Raw genomic sequence first — 15,244 nt, 5'->3', positions numbered from 1 at the left:
AGCAAGTTCAGGTAGGTCACCAGGGGAGGCAATGTCCTCCTCAGTAGGCTCCAGGGCAGCCTCTACTGGAGCCCCATCCGCCACAACTGGGAAACATTAAGGGGTAGGTTCCCATGTCCCCTGCCCTTGCTTCTTTTTGCAGCTGTCTGAGACATTTTTCCAGTCTCCAGACTTCTTTGACTCCCTTCATGGGCAGCCATGGACCTGGTGATTGCATAAATCCACTTAGACAACCCCAACATCTCCAAGTGTGACTTACGCTCCACTTCCTTCTAGGTAATGTGCTCAAGGCCATTCTAGGCCAACAGCCCAGCAGCATGGCAGGACCCACTGCAACTTCCAGAAGACCTGAAAACCCACCTAGTAAAAGGGAACAAGAGCTACTAGTTAGTAACCATCACAGATGTCAGCTGCTATATCTTGGTGGAATGTATTAGGTATAATCGGCTCTGTGGCCAATAGCTGACTCTTTACTATAGTAATACTGGCTCCTGTGTCCTTCCGAGTCTCAACTCCTTGCTCATTGATGGTGACCTACTGCCTATACTTTGCAGTATTGGAAGGCATGTGGGTGTTAGGCAATCTAAAAAGGGAGGGACAGGGAGGAAATAAAGGTCCAGCACAGAAGCGCCCAATGGTGCAGGTACAAGCAAAGGTATGCAGTTCCTATGGAAAAGGAGAGTTGAACGGAAAACAAGATCAGAAGTACCTGATGCATCAAGTCAGGGGATCTGATCCATCAGGAGCAAGAGCCCTTACACACCCCAAGGGGTGTCATGCTTCGTCATCAGTCAGCTCCTCATTGGGCCTGCACTGCAATGCCCAATGGGCCATTCAAGGGGGGCTTTTGGCAGAGTTCTTTTTAAGCTGTTGACGTGAAGTGTGAGGTACTCTGTGAAGGTGCTGTAAGTTAATGAAATTTAATGTGTGGATTCCCTCGATTATAGTACACGCAAGTATAGGGCAAGGGTGGATATATTGGTCCACGTTGGCTCTGAATACAGGTAGCGGTCAATATGAAAATGAAATACCAGTATTTGTAAAGCGCACAGCTACCTCTGAAATGGTGTCCCGGCGCTGGGGGCCCTCGGGAAGATTAAGGAAGCTATTGCCCAGAGTCACATGGTGCTGGGCTGACCTGCCTTCGGTGCCGGGGATCCAACCGTGAGCCCCAGATTCCAGTGTCAGTCGCCCTGGCCGCTGCGCCACACCTCTTCCAATATGTTTCTTGCCATTCATGTATCAAAAAGATGAAAGGGGAAATTTGTCAGGACGTGAAAGGTGCAAATTAAACTCTTCAGGGGTATGTTAGTGTAAAGGCCCTCCATGTCGAGGGTGACCAGAAGATCAATGGTGGCTGTCGTCTTTGATCAGGTTCAGGACATACCTCTGATTCTTTAGAAAGGAGGGGATCTAAGAGCAAGGGCTGTAAATAGTGGTCACAAAAGAAGGACAGTGGTTCAAGTAGGGTGCCTAAGCCCAATACAATTGGTCTGCCTGGCAGAGGGAGGCCACCCTTATGTATTTTCAGAAGGGTGTAGAAATAAGGAACTCTTTGATTAGTATTATTTAGGAACTAAGCCCCATATTTGGTCAGCCATCCCTGTGCTGCTGCAGAGGTGACAAGGGAGTTGATAGTAGTCTTGAATGTACTGAAAGGGTTTTGCATGATTGGAGTAAAGTACTGAATATCAGCCAATTGTCTCTGACACTCTGCGTCATATTCTGTGGTATCCATGATCATGCATTTCTCCTCCAGGTGGAACGATGCTTTCAAGCGCGACTCCGCTGTGGAGCTGTAGCCTACTTTTGTAAGCAGTAAAACCGTATGATTATTTAGAATGTCGGTGACACCAACCTATAATGTATCCCAGAACTGCACACATGTGAGAGTCTAGGGTATATACAGTAACTGGACCCAGGGGATATTTTCTAATCTAATGGAACCCTGTAAGTCCTTCTGTCCCTCTCTCTTTTAAGAGACGAAAGAGAGGCCCTTCCGTAAGATAGCGAGGCCGACAATCCATTTCAGAAATTCACATTACTATAATATTAATATTTGGGTGAACACAGCTGATAGTGGTGAGTGCCCCTTTGAGGTTGACTAAGAACCGTTTATATTTTAACCAATGGGAGGGTTTAGCCACCAAAAGAAATGAAACGTACTTTGGGTGGGATTGGGGTATAATGTGCCCCTTTTTTTATTAACTGAAGCTAACAAGTTTTTTGAGAGGGAGAGATGCTTGTTACTTTAGGGTGAGATATGTTTTTAAAAAATATGTATAACTGAAAATATATATCTGTATATCGCCCTCTCTTTATATTATTCATACATTTATTATTGTGTGGGAGTGGAAAAAAAACACCCTTATCTAGTTGTCCTGAAGAAGGTGGGATTTATCTAGCAACATCCAGCGAAATGCGTCAATGCTAGGATTTACTGGATCCGACCACGAGGAATCGCTGGGATGAATTGATTTTTGCATTCACCAGGATATTAACTCAATGCTCGAAATGGGATCACATTATGCAACAGCACTTTAACAACTTTAATTCTTTTTCTTATATTTATTCATTGAGTACATAGGTCTTTAGAGAGCAAGTTATAGATGAATTGTTTTATTATTGAATGCCTTGTTTTTAAATGATGTGTACAATTGAATTTTTATGATATGATTATTTTTTTTAATTAAAATATATGATATTATATCTCTAATTTGCTGGCATATTGTTTTTTAGCTGGGGGCTCCAGTAAATACACCGACCCCAGTGTGGTGGAGCGTTATCCTGTGGTGAATGGTGAATGATTGTGAGTAAGTATGTCAGTCCTCAAGGCAAAAAGATTTTTCTTCTACTATTGAGTAGTGCCTAGTCACCTTTGATTGTGTGGCCACCTCTCTAGTGTAATCACAGAGATATGATTACTGACATGAGATCTCATTCGCATGAGTCGCCCGATGAAGTGCCTTTCACCATTGTTTTCATCATACGTACCTACATGGGGCATTATCCTCTGCATGCGGTTACACATTGCACTGCCTGTGCATAGATATACATCAATTAAGAATTGTCACTTGATGTTATCTTTTACCTTGTTCTTTCCCTTTCTGTTCATCCAGGTCGGTTCATATATCAATTGTCTCAAGGTATACTATATACCGTTAAAAGCTTGGGTAAGGTACGGCTTTAGGATACATCTGTACTGTTGACTGACCTACTCTTGCGCACCTTTCAAGGTCCAGACAAATTGTTGCAATCAACCTTTTGACACATGAATGGCAAGAAACATGTTGACCTCCACCTGTGTTTAGAGTCAACGTGGACCATTATATCCACCCTTGGCCTATACCTGCTTTTACTACAAATGAGGGATCCACATAATAAATTATCTATTTGGAATCCCTCTAGTTATTTTTAGACTCATGACACATGACAGCAGCTTAAAAATAACTCCTTCAAAGCGGCCCACTGCGGGCCAGTCGGACATTGCAGCACTGGCTGAATGAGGAGCTGCCCGATGATGAAGCTTGACACCCCTTGGTTCCTGTGAGGGCTCTTGCTCCTGATGGATCCCCTAACTTGATTCATCAGGTACTTCCTTGTTTTCCTTTCAACCCTCCTTTTCCATAGGAACTACATAAATTTGTGTGTACATGTAGGCATTAGGAACCATCTCCATATCACCCGGGTACACTAGGGTAAACTCACTGAGTCCCCCTGATTGACTGGGACAAACACCTCTCCAATAACTATACTCTCCATGCCAGGTATTTTATCTCCAGTGGGAGGTTGAGCTCTTTTTGGATACTTGGGATCCCCCTTGTAATGTCCATCCATACTAATAGTACTTGGGAGACTTGTTCTGACTTTGTCAGGAAAGATCCGTTTCTGGTGGGCAGATAGGTAATGGGCCCCTTTCCCTTGAGAACTGTTTGCATGCCTTGCTAGAATGCCTTTTTTTATCTCCCCCCTCCTTCTTTGGGTGGGAACCCTGACCACAAATGTAGGAGTCGCCAGATACCTTATTGGACTCTCTGGTGCTGACCCAGATGTATGCCTCCTTCACAAGCTTCTAGGGGTCAGTCTGCTTGCTATCAACCAGGTGTTGGTGCACCTCTGGAAAACAAATATCAAACATGTGCTCCTTCATAACAAGGTTGTATAGACCATTGTAATCTTCTACCTGGCTGCCCCTCACCCAGACCTTCAGTCCCTTGCTTGCATAAATAAGAAAGTCTACTGAGGTCTGTGTGGGAAGTTTGTGACTGGCCCTGAACTTATGTCTATATCTCTCAGTGGTCAACACAAACTTACTGACAAGTATTGCCTTTATGGGAGTGTATTCTGTTTGGTCCTCTACTTCTAGTGTTAGGGGTGTGTCCTTATCCACCATGAGCATGTACCTCCACAAGGTACCCCCCACCAGGACACTTTAGGAACCTTGTGCTGACTTACAGTCACTTCATATGCTGCGAACAACTTATCAATACCACCCCCCACCACATAACTGGGCACCAAATCTTTAGGGCTGTGGACCCTTCCTTCTCTAGTAGATACTGCAGGGGCACATCCACCATGACTGCTGGAATCCATCTGCTTAGCTCTTAAATCCAGCTCTCTGAGACTGAGCTCATGGGTCATCCTTCTCTCCTCCATGGCCAATCTATTCTCTTCTACGGCTCTTGCAGCCTCAACTTTCTCCTTCTCTAGCCTCAACTTGGCTAGCTCCAATTTAAGTTTTCTCTCCTGTTTCCTGTTCTCCAGCTCCTGTTGGGACAGGTCTCTGGCAGATAAAATGTTCCCTGCTCTATTCTGAGCATCAGAGCATGCCATCTCCTGGGGCAGAATGGGACTCTCTTTGAGGCTCAATCCCCTGGTCTGGGTCCTCACCCTCCTCCTCCTCTCTCAGTGCACCCTCCTCCTCATTGTTATCTTCCTCTCCTGAAGTGGCCTGCCATTCTTGTACCTCCTCAAAGGCCCAGAGTGGGAACCTGCAGATCCATTTTGGTAGTCTTCCTGTCTGCCTTCAGTCCCTTCCGTGTGCAGCTTCAGCAGCTCAGGCCTGCAGAGTTTTAAAATTACAGGCATCCATGGTACAACAAAAAAGGTTTAGTGCACTTAAAAGTTGAAAAGCAGAAATACAGGCAATTAAAAAACTAAAGAAGAACTTAAAAAACCTTCTACTGGGCTTAGATGTGGAATAGTGGTGTACACCAATTCACTGTATGGCACTACACAGACATAAGTTCTATCCTCAACACTGATCACCAATGTCAGAAATTGGGTTTCTGGTTGGCAGAGTTATGCACAGTCTCCAAGCAGTAATCACAATCCTGGTCAGGGCAAGTCATCACACAAACCAAATTATCCTGTGCTCACTCTCTAGAAGATTGGCACACAGTAGTCAGGCTTAGCTTAAGAGGCAATGAATAAAGTATTTGTGCAACATTTCAAACTGTACCAAAATGCAAGCACCGCAAAAAGACCCCACACCAGTTTAGAACAATAGAAAATATTTTTTAGGAGTAAAACAGGACCAAAACAACAAAAATCCAATAAGTAGAACTGGAGTTATGAATGTGTAAAGAACGAACTGAAATGAAGTGCTTAAAAGCATAAAGGACCAACCGGGGCTATCTGGTCAAATCCAAAAGTTCTGGCCAACGACGATGGAGCACGGGTCAGATACATGGACCAGTTTTCACCTCCTGCAAAGTACCTTGTTTTCATTGACATCGAAGATCAGATGCAGGGAGCAAAGAGGTGATGCATCATCATCGATCCATAGGAAGAAGGTGATAGGCTGTCGTCAAGCCATGCAAAGTCAAAGATGTGTCAGAAATGGAGGTGATGCACCGCGCAGTCAGTGATGCGATGCACTCGATCCTCACAGCAACGGCGATGGGTCATCATCGATGAAGCCTTGGCAGAGTTCGCAGAGTTCCACGTAGGTGCAAAATGCCCGCAGTGATTTTCAGTGGCAGGTGATGGTCCACACTCGAGTAGATTTTTACTCGAGCAGCAGCTTTCTCAACATGAATGGGCGCTTTCTCAACGCGAGCAGTCACGAGCATACGCGATCACTCGCGATGAGAAATCTGACCGCCCGCGTTGAGAAATCTCGCTGAGAGGATGATTTTCCATGATTTCGCTCGCCAACTTGATGTTGATGATCGCAAACAACGAAAAATATCGTAGGGAGGTGGATTTTCCTCTCTATGTCGATTTAGATACCGTATATGGGTTTCCCGATTTATGCCCTTATTTGGCCACAATTCGCATTGCCCATATTTAGGCATAGAAATGCTACCCTTATTTAGGTCTTATCTATGCTAACCACATACATCAATGGCCACCTACATCCATCCATCGTCACAACGAGTTCTTGGAAAACCAGACTCTTAAGCCTTTAGGACTTTCCCTTGCTTGGATTATTGATTTCTCCAAGAACTCATTTATTATGCATGAACATCTATTCCTTAGGGGGTTCATTCATGATGTTCTTCTATCCAACTTTTACGTCAATACTGGCATTCCTAAACACGTTCAAGGTATAAATATACCTTCACTTGCCATGGCAAACCACGGTTTGAATGCATACTTGTACAACACCGCTCACCACTGCAAGTTCGGAAGGAAGTCAAGTTCCCGCCTGACGCACTGACAAGATGCTGTCATCCTCATCGCAGAGAATCCAGCTCCAGTGTTTCTGAATCCCCTTGCGGGGTGTTAGAGATCGACATCAGAAAAGAGATTCCAACCTCTCCCATTCTAAGGTATGGAGCGGGCTAGAACCTAGAGGGACTTTTGGCTAATCTTGGTAACACCAATCTAAACTATAGCTAAACTACACTATAGAAAAACAGCACCTACTTCTTATCTCGTACTACACTTAAGTTAGGTACACTGTGGTAGAACTAGCGAGAAGCATCAGATGAGTATTCACATTTTAGCCTGTGTTATTTATGTATGTATTTTTATGAATACATGTCATAGCTACAAACCATTCTCTTGCAGTATTATCTAATCTTACTGCTGACGCTGTATGTATTATACTTCGCATTCTGTCTTACGATTGTAGCAGTTCATATCTCTTGCATGCGAAATAAGACTGTTCAATGAACCCTTTTTAATGAAATGCCCGTCTACATGTTTCTGTGTAAACTCTGTAGAAACGAAGCATGCACGATTGACTTGGTGAAACTGTTATCTATTGTTTCCACGATTTTGAGACTGTTCCGATTCTAAGGGAAACAAAGTTGTCATGTTTATGCGGTTGTCAGAAACTAATCCCTTCTTGTTTATTCGAGAAGTTTCTAGTGACCTCTGAGTTAGCTGGCGCACACAAGTAATTAAGTTTAATGTACTCGATAGAGACATACTGACCTCAGTCCTATGTCAAATCTATAGTGTATATTAGGCCAATGTGCAGAGCCTGTCTGGGATATAAGAACTACACTACACCTTGCTTGCAATCACCAACTTAACTTTGATGAAAGCGAGCGTGGGAAAAAACTCCGCTCCACGAAGAGGAGTTTTTCTTAACTCCATGAGCTCTGCATAACACGGAGAATGGAAAACTATGCAAACTCCGTGAGTGGAGTGGTGTTCACCACCCAGACGTAATGAAGACGTGCCGGTTCAGAAAGGCGCTACAGCATTGATGTATGAATTTTTCCTGGAGCACTACTTTATACCCACTTCTAAGGGCTCAGGACTTGATTGGCACCACTTGACAGGACAAGACTCACAGATGGCAGAGTCCAGGTGCTGTAGCAGGTGAGTTGGAAGTAAGTTATGTCCCTGAGACTTCAAACATGAGGTACGTCAGCAAACCCTTAGCGTCACTGTGGTCCTGAGTTCAAGTGATGTGGGTCCAGTCCTTCTCACCCAGGCAAGGAGTACAGTAGGCAGCAGGTCACCACAGTAAGAAAGCAGTTCTTCCAGAGCAGCAGTCCAGCAGAGTGGCAGTCCCTCAACAGCACAGCAGTCATTCTTCTTGGCAGAGTCAGAAGTCCAATTCTTACACGAAGTGGTGCCTTTGTAAATGAGGGTGAAGGGCTTTGAAGTGCAGAGGTCCTCCCTTCCTTCCTTACCTGGCTCCAAACTCACTACAGGGGTTTGAGCAGCCCTTTGTGTGGAGACAAGACACAGCCCATTCAGGTGTAAGTGTGAGGTTGGTGTATAAGCAGTGTGCGACCCCATTTTGTGAATGTTTATGCTCCCTTGAGCTGTTAGCTGACGAGCTAGGGACCCCGCACCTGCGTGCCTTTGTGTGGTACTATACCTGGTAATATTTGGCAGCACGCAGCAACCCCAGAAGATGGCCTAATCCCTGCTGACGAGGGGTAAATACCCCGAAACACGTGTACAGGGATGGCGAAGATTTGAAGATACACGGGACTTCGAAAGAAGATGCATCGCAGAAAACGGTACTACAATTACCATGGTCCTTAAGGGCGATCCCGCTGGTGTATGAGCAGTGTGTGACCCCATTTTGCGAATGTTTATGCTCCCTGGAGCTGTTAGCTGACGAGCTAGGGACCCCGCACCTGCGTGCGTTTGTGTGGTACTGTACCTGGTAATATTTGGCAGCACGCAGCAACCCCAGAAGATGGCCTAATATCTGCTGACGAGGGGTAAATACCCTGAAACACGTGTACAGGGATGGCAAAGATTTGAAGATACGCGGGAATTCAAAAGAAGATGCATCGCAGAAAATGGTACTACAATTACCATGGTCCTTAGGGGCGATCCCGCTGGTGTATAAGCAGTGTGCGACCCCATTTTGTGTAAGTGTGAGGTTGTGCCCAGCTCCTCCCTCCCATCCTCTCAGTAAGAACCATCAGGTCACGCCTAAGGTCCCTTTGTGTGTGGCTGTCTAGAGGCAATGTGCAAAGTTCAGCTGTCACCCATCCCAGACGTTTATTGGAGACAGGCTAAGGGCAGCCAGGGCTAATATCAGACAAATGACATCTTTCTAAAAGTGGCGTTTTTTAAATAGTAATTATACATTCAAGGTTACTTGTGAAGAGGATGTATTATTACCATTCCAGAGGTATTAAACATGACAGATCTTCTTCCTCTCAATCAAGAATTGCAGCTTATTAAGATGCTATGGAATCCCCAATGTTATGCTATGAGAGGGTTGGACTGGGCAGTAATGAAAAACAAATGTGGGTATTTTCACTACCAGGGCATGCAAAACTTAAAAGTACATATTCTTATCTTTGATTACACATCACCCTGTCCTATGAGCTACCGAAAGCCGACCGTTGGGTTGACTTATGCCTAATAAAAGGGGAGTTTAAGGCTTGGCAAGGTGTTAAGATGGGGCATTTTTTTATGTTTGAAAAGCTTTATTGAAGAAAATTATACACAAGCAAAGACATCAGCAGAAACTGGAAATATGCTCAAACATAGCATAGCACATTAACAGTGCTAATATCAATGAGTGGGAAACAAAAAAACTGTTTATGGGAATTTTAAAGATAAAGGGAAAGGAGAAGAAAGAGAAAAATAGAGGGGGGAAGAAGGGGAAGGGGAAGAAACAATAGCAGTGCAAAATATTAATACTAAGAATGATTACGGCAGACAATCAAATGATACAAATGATCAATTTTAAACTATATAGCATAAAAAATGATATAACAAGAGAAAACTATAAAAGATAACAAAATAACAAGAAGGAGAGAGATGCAGTCCTTCATGGAGGCTTAAAATTTTCTGAGTTGACATGAGCAGTTTTCTTCAGAGCCAGGTATGTAGTAAGAGGTAACCAGTAAAGATCAGTATTACGCATTGGTTTGCAAGAGGAGGCAAAGGCAACATCAAGCCTATGAAAGTGACATACAGTGTTCCACCAACCTTGTATGGATATGTTTGTAAGGGATTTCCAATTGGTGGAGATGTGCTGGAATGCAAGAGCAAGCACGAGATCAAAAAGACCATGTGAGTGTGCAGGAAGATCTAATGAATCTGAAAGACTACCCAGAAAGAGAAGATTGACTGAATATGGAACGGAAAGTGTAAAAATGCGAGAAAGGTATAACCAGACTTTTTCCCAAAAAGTAGAAACAACAGGACAGAAAAAGAAGAGATGTAGAAGGTCAGCATTTAAAGTGCCACATGTCCAGCATTTAGAATCAAAAGAGGGTATGAAACGAGACAAAGAAAGATAAACTATGTTATAGGTAGAATAAAGATTGAGTGAGAGAAGCAGAACGAGAAATTTTTAAGGATCTAGACCAGAGTTTGTCCCAGAGAGCAACAGACCAAGTGCAATAAAAGTCCGCTTCCCAAGCAAACTTTAATTTGGTTTTAGTACGATCTGGGTTAAGAGAAGAGAAAAATTTATAAATAAGAGATGCTTTAGAGAGAGTAGAGAGTAGTTTAAGAAGAGGAGATTGAGGCATTAATGTTGTTGAAGAAGGAAGAGAATGATAACAATCAAGAATTATTGCCATAAGAGTAGAAAATGTCGGCAAAAAAGAACGGAGACAATGAAATAAAAGTTGAAATTGGGGGAAGGAGCAAGGTAGTAATCCATCAAAGAAGTGGTTAACCCATATGACGCTCTTTAATCTCCAAGAATTCCAAGAGATGGGTCTATTATTCAGAAGGATAAGAGAATTATACCAAATGGGAGTATTTAAAAAAGGTTCACGTCTGATGGTAGTCGTGAGAACCAAGGTCTTTAAAAGAGAAGTATGTTTGAGTAAGGGAAGTAAAGTATAGGGAGATTTAGTAGAGAAACGCACCACTTCACCGAAAGAAAAAGGTAATAATAATGTGTGTTCAATGAGGAGCCAAAGCGGAGTAAAAGAGGAATGCTCTAATGAAATCCAGCGCGAAGCCTGGCGTAATGAAAAGGATTTATGGTAGAGACGGAAATCTGGAAATTTAACTCCACCATTAGGTTTGCAAGAGAAATTCTAGCTTTTTTATTCTTCCAAAGAAATTTCGAGAGGGAAGAATGGATATGTTTAAAATAAAGGGCAGTAATATGAACAGGTAACATAGAGAACATATAAATTAGAATAGGGGCTATCATCATTTGAATTGAGTCCAATCGGCCCCACCAGGAGAGAAAAAAAGGGGGTTCCAGGTGGAAAACAATTGTTCAATTCGGGTCAAGACTGCGGTCATATTTAATTTAATCGATGAAGAAATGGAGTTAGAGAACCAAATACCAAGATATTTAATCTTTGATCTATTCCAGGCAAAGCCAGTCGAGGAGAAAAGATGAGGAAGACAGGTCTTGGTTAGAGCCAGGATTTCAGTTTTGTCTGAGTTAATCTTATATCCAGAGACCAGAGAGAAGGAGTTGCATTCAGACAGTAAACAGGGAACAGACACTTCTGGATCAGAAATAAACAAAAGGATATCGTTTGCATATGCAGAAAGTTACAATTGATTGTTGCCATAGGGAAAGCCAGAAATGGAAGTATTGTTACGAATGGAAGACAAAAAAGGTTCAAGAGTTAGGACAAAAAGAAGTCGGGATAAAGGACAGCCCTGACGAACACCCCGCTGAAGAGTAAAGGGTGAGGAGAGCTGACCATTTACAAGCACCGAGGCCTTGGGCCCAGATTATAACAAAGATATAAGGGATATAAATTTAGGACAAAAGCCATGCCAAAGTAATAAAGCAAACAGAAAAGACCAATCAACCGTGTCAAAAGCCTTTTCCGCATCAACAGAAATAGCAGCCAAAGGAATGGAAAGAGATGAAGCCTTATTCAAGACATTAAGAAAGAGGCGAGAATTATCAGAGGTGAGTCTGCCTTTAACAAAGCCTCATTGCTCCTTGCCAATGACATGTGGCACAAAGGGGTCTAAACTTAACGCAATTAATTTAGCAAATAATTTATAGTCCACATTAACTAAAGAAATTGGACGATAGTTTTGACAAAATTTGGGATCACAATCATCTTTCGGGATAAGACAAATGGTGGCATCCTGAAAGGTGCCTTCCACCTTACCGGATGAATAGAAAGACTGAAAGAGCGTTAAAAGTTTGGGCAAAAAAAGATTAGAAAAGTGTAGGTAAAATTCAACAGGGAAACCATCAGGATCGGGTGTTTTACCTTTAGTAAGGGATGTCAGAGCTACAGAAAGTTCATGTAATGAGAGATCAAGTTCAAGGTCTGGAAAGTTGAGGTGAGAATTAGGAGAATTAGGACGTTTCTCAAAATAATTCTGAATAAGAGAAGGGGTAGGAGGAGATTCCGGGGTATAGAGCTGTTGATAAAATAATTGAAATTGGTCAAGTATTTCCTTGTCTTTATGTAGGAGAGTGTTATCAGAAGAGTAAATAGAATCTATTAGAGTACGTTCTTTACGAGACTTAAGATAATTAGCTAAGAGTTTCCCTGACTTATTACGACCACCATAATAATAATGAGCACTACTTCGGAGAAGAATAGAAGATTCGTTATCAGTAGTACATTTTGTTAAATTCTAGTTTTGCTCATAAAAGATCTGGTGACATATATTTATCTGAAGAGGTATAAAATTGATGCTCTAGATAGTGTTTTTTTTCCTCAAGACAAGTCAATAATGAACCCTCTTGCAGTGCCTTTGAAGGAGTCCCAGAGGATATGAGGTGGGGTACTAGGGTCAGAGTTAAATAGAAAGAAATCTATTGTATAGGAACGAAAACATGAAGAAAAATTAGGATCAGTGAGAAGTGTGCTATTAAGTCGCCAACGAGATGGCTTGGAACGCTGTGGAAGCAAGTCAAGATCTGTTACTAAAGGGGCATGGTCTGAAATAACTATAGGTTCAATAGAAGAAGACAGTAAATTTTGAGATAAGGGTTGGGAGAGAATAATGTAGTCCAGCTGAGAAAAGGATGTGTGAGGAGGAGAAAAAAAAGAGTAGTCCAAAATATCAGGATGTGAATGTCGCCAAGAGTCAATAAAACATGATTGCAAAATGGTGTCAAGAAATTGTTTATGATTTTTGTGAGGTATTAAGTGAACTTTGGATTTATGATCAAGGAATGGGTCAACAATCTGGTTACAGTCACCCCCTAAAATAAATAATTCATCTTTATGTTGAATACATTTGCTAGCAATTAAAGGCTAAAATGAGCAATCAGGTTTAGTAGGGCCATAGACATTAAAACAATTAAAGGTATAGAATTAATTAACAACTTAATTATTATCCATCTACCATCCACATCATTTTCTTGTGACAGAACTTTACATTTTAATTTCTTAAGACATAAAATGGCAACTTCATTTTTTCTATTGTTGGAGGGTGAAAACAAACCTGTACCGACTCAACTCTTTTTTAGTTTAAGGGATTCAATTTCAGTAAGGCGGGTTTCTTGTAGAAGGACTATATCAGGGTTATAGGAAGCCAAATGGGAAAGGACTCTCTACCGTTTAATGGGATTATTAAACCTTTTACATTCCGGGAAAAAACTCTGAATTAACTAATAGCATAAAATCAATAGGAACAGAAACTGCAAAAATGTGTACATGTAACATACAGCTGAAAAATGAGAGAGCAAAAAGAAATGAATATGACAGATAACTTCAAAGAGGGGACAAGGGTGAAGTAAGGGAAAGAAAAAGATATTCGTTCAAATGTGAAAGGTGAAATTGAAGGAGCAAAAAGGAATGAAAAATGAATGGAACCAGAGAATCAAAGGGAGGGGAAGGAAGGGGAAGGAAAGGAGGAAGAAAATACAAGAAGAGACAGTACATATCCAAAAGGATGACTGAGAAGAACATACCTGGGGGAAACATACAAGAGGACAATGAGGCAATGGCGACACTCAGCAAGACGGACTGTCCGAAAAGCGTGAGTCCAAACCACACCAGGACGAGAATGAAGGAAGGTAACCACATGAGTTGAAGGAAAGGTGGGCCCACAAACCTACATAAGGAAACATAAAAGGCAATTAACAAAGGGAAGAACATTAGAATATATACAATAAATCAAGAAGCTATGGGAAGATGAAAATAAGTAAAGAAATTGCAATATTAAATGAGAGAAAACAACAGGTGAAGAATAAGCAATGAGAGAAACCATATTAAAACGTATTAAACATACACATTTAACTAAAGGATAACCTGAGTATAAAGGAGAACATGAGAATAAAACATCATCAGAAATGCAGTAATAAACAAAAACAAGTGTAAACAGTCAATCAGCCACTAGATGGAGTGGAAGTATCCATGCCGCTGTTAGATTGTATGTGAATGAAATTCTTAAGTTCTCCGGGGTCTTGAATGTAATAAACCATAACGAGCACCAAGAGAACGCAGCGGGGCACGCAGATTTAGAAATTATTTTCATCTTGCCGCTGTAACGTTGGAGACGTCTTGGGATAGAAACACTCTTTGACCCAACCAAGAAACCTGACGTTTAGTTCTGGAAGCAGAAAGTACTGAAAGAAGATCTGTGAACTTCAAGAAGAGGATGATGACACCTCGTGGTTTGGTTGAGGTCGAGGAGTGTGGTCCAAGCCGGTGAGCTCTTTGGATACTGTGAGGCGTAATAGGTGATACGTCTAGAAGTTTTGGGAGAAAAGATGTAAAAAACGTCACCGGATCATCACCTTCCAGAGATTCCGGCAGACCATAAATACGTAGGTTATTTCTCCTATTCCTGTTTTCTAAATTCTCAGTGTGTTGTTGGAGAGCAAGAACCAACTTTTCCAAAGTAGAAATGCGCTGGGCGTTATCTGGTATTCCTGAAACTTGTTGCTCCATAGATGTAACCCTGTTGTCCAGAACTGACCATTTCTCCTCGAGAATTTGCATTCTACTATTAGTTTCTCCTACACATGGGCGTAAAGCTCGAATCTCTTCCAAAAGGAGCTCATTTGAGATGGGAGATGATGGTTTGTCTGGAAATGGAGGATCATGTTTTAAGCCTTTAGTAGAGTTAATAGAAAGAGAAGATTTGCTTGAGCTAGATTTTGTTGAGGAAGAACAATTAGGAGCAGCTCCAGTCATTTGAGATGTAGTGGAGGAAAATTCTGATGTTGAGGGGAGTGAAAGTGTTGTCACCGGGGTATTCTTGGAGGGAACAAATACAAATTTGGGCATAGGTACTTTGCCCATAAAGACCAAATTTCTCCAAGCAATGGATGGACAGAGATTTGCTGTGTCAATAGGATCTTATGGTGCAGAAAAAATAGTAATTAAGACCTCAAGTAGTCACTGCAGGGTAGGCGCGCGGATGGACACCGCACTAAAACAAAGGTACATGGGCAGACACAAAT

The sequence above is a fragment of the Lissotriton helveticus genome, chromosome 8 (assembly GCF_964261635.1).
Source record: "Lissotriton helveticus chromosome 8, aLisHel1.1, whole genome shotgun sequence".
In the NCBI taxonomy this organism is placed as follows: domain Eukaryota; kingdom Metazoa; phylum Chordata; class Amphibia; order Caudata; family Salamandridae; genus Lissotriton; species Lissotriton helveticus.
Note: the sequence above shows the minus strand (reverse complement) of the source record.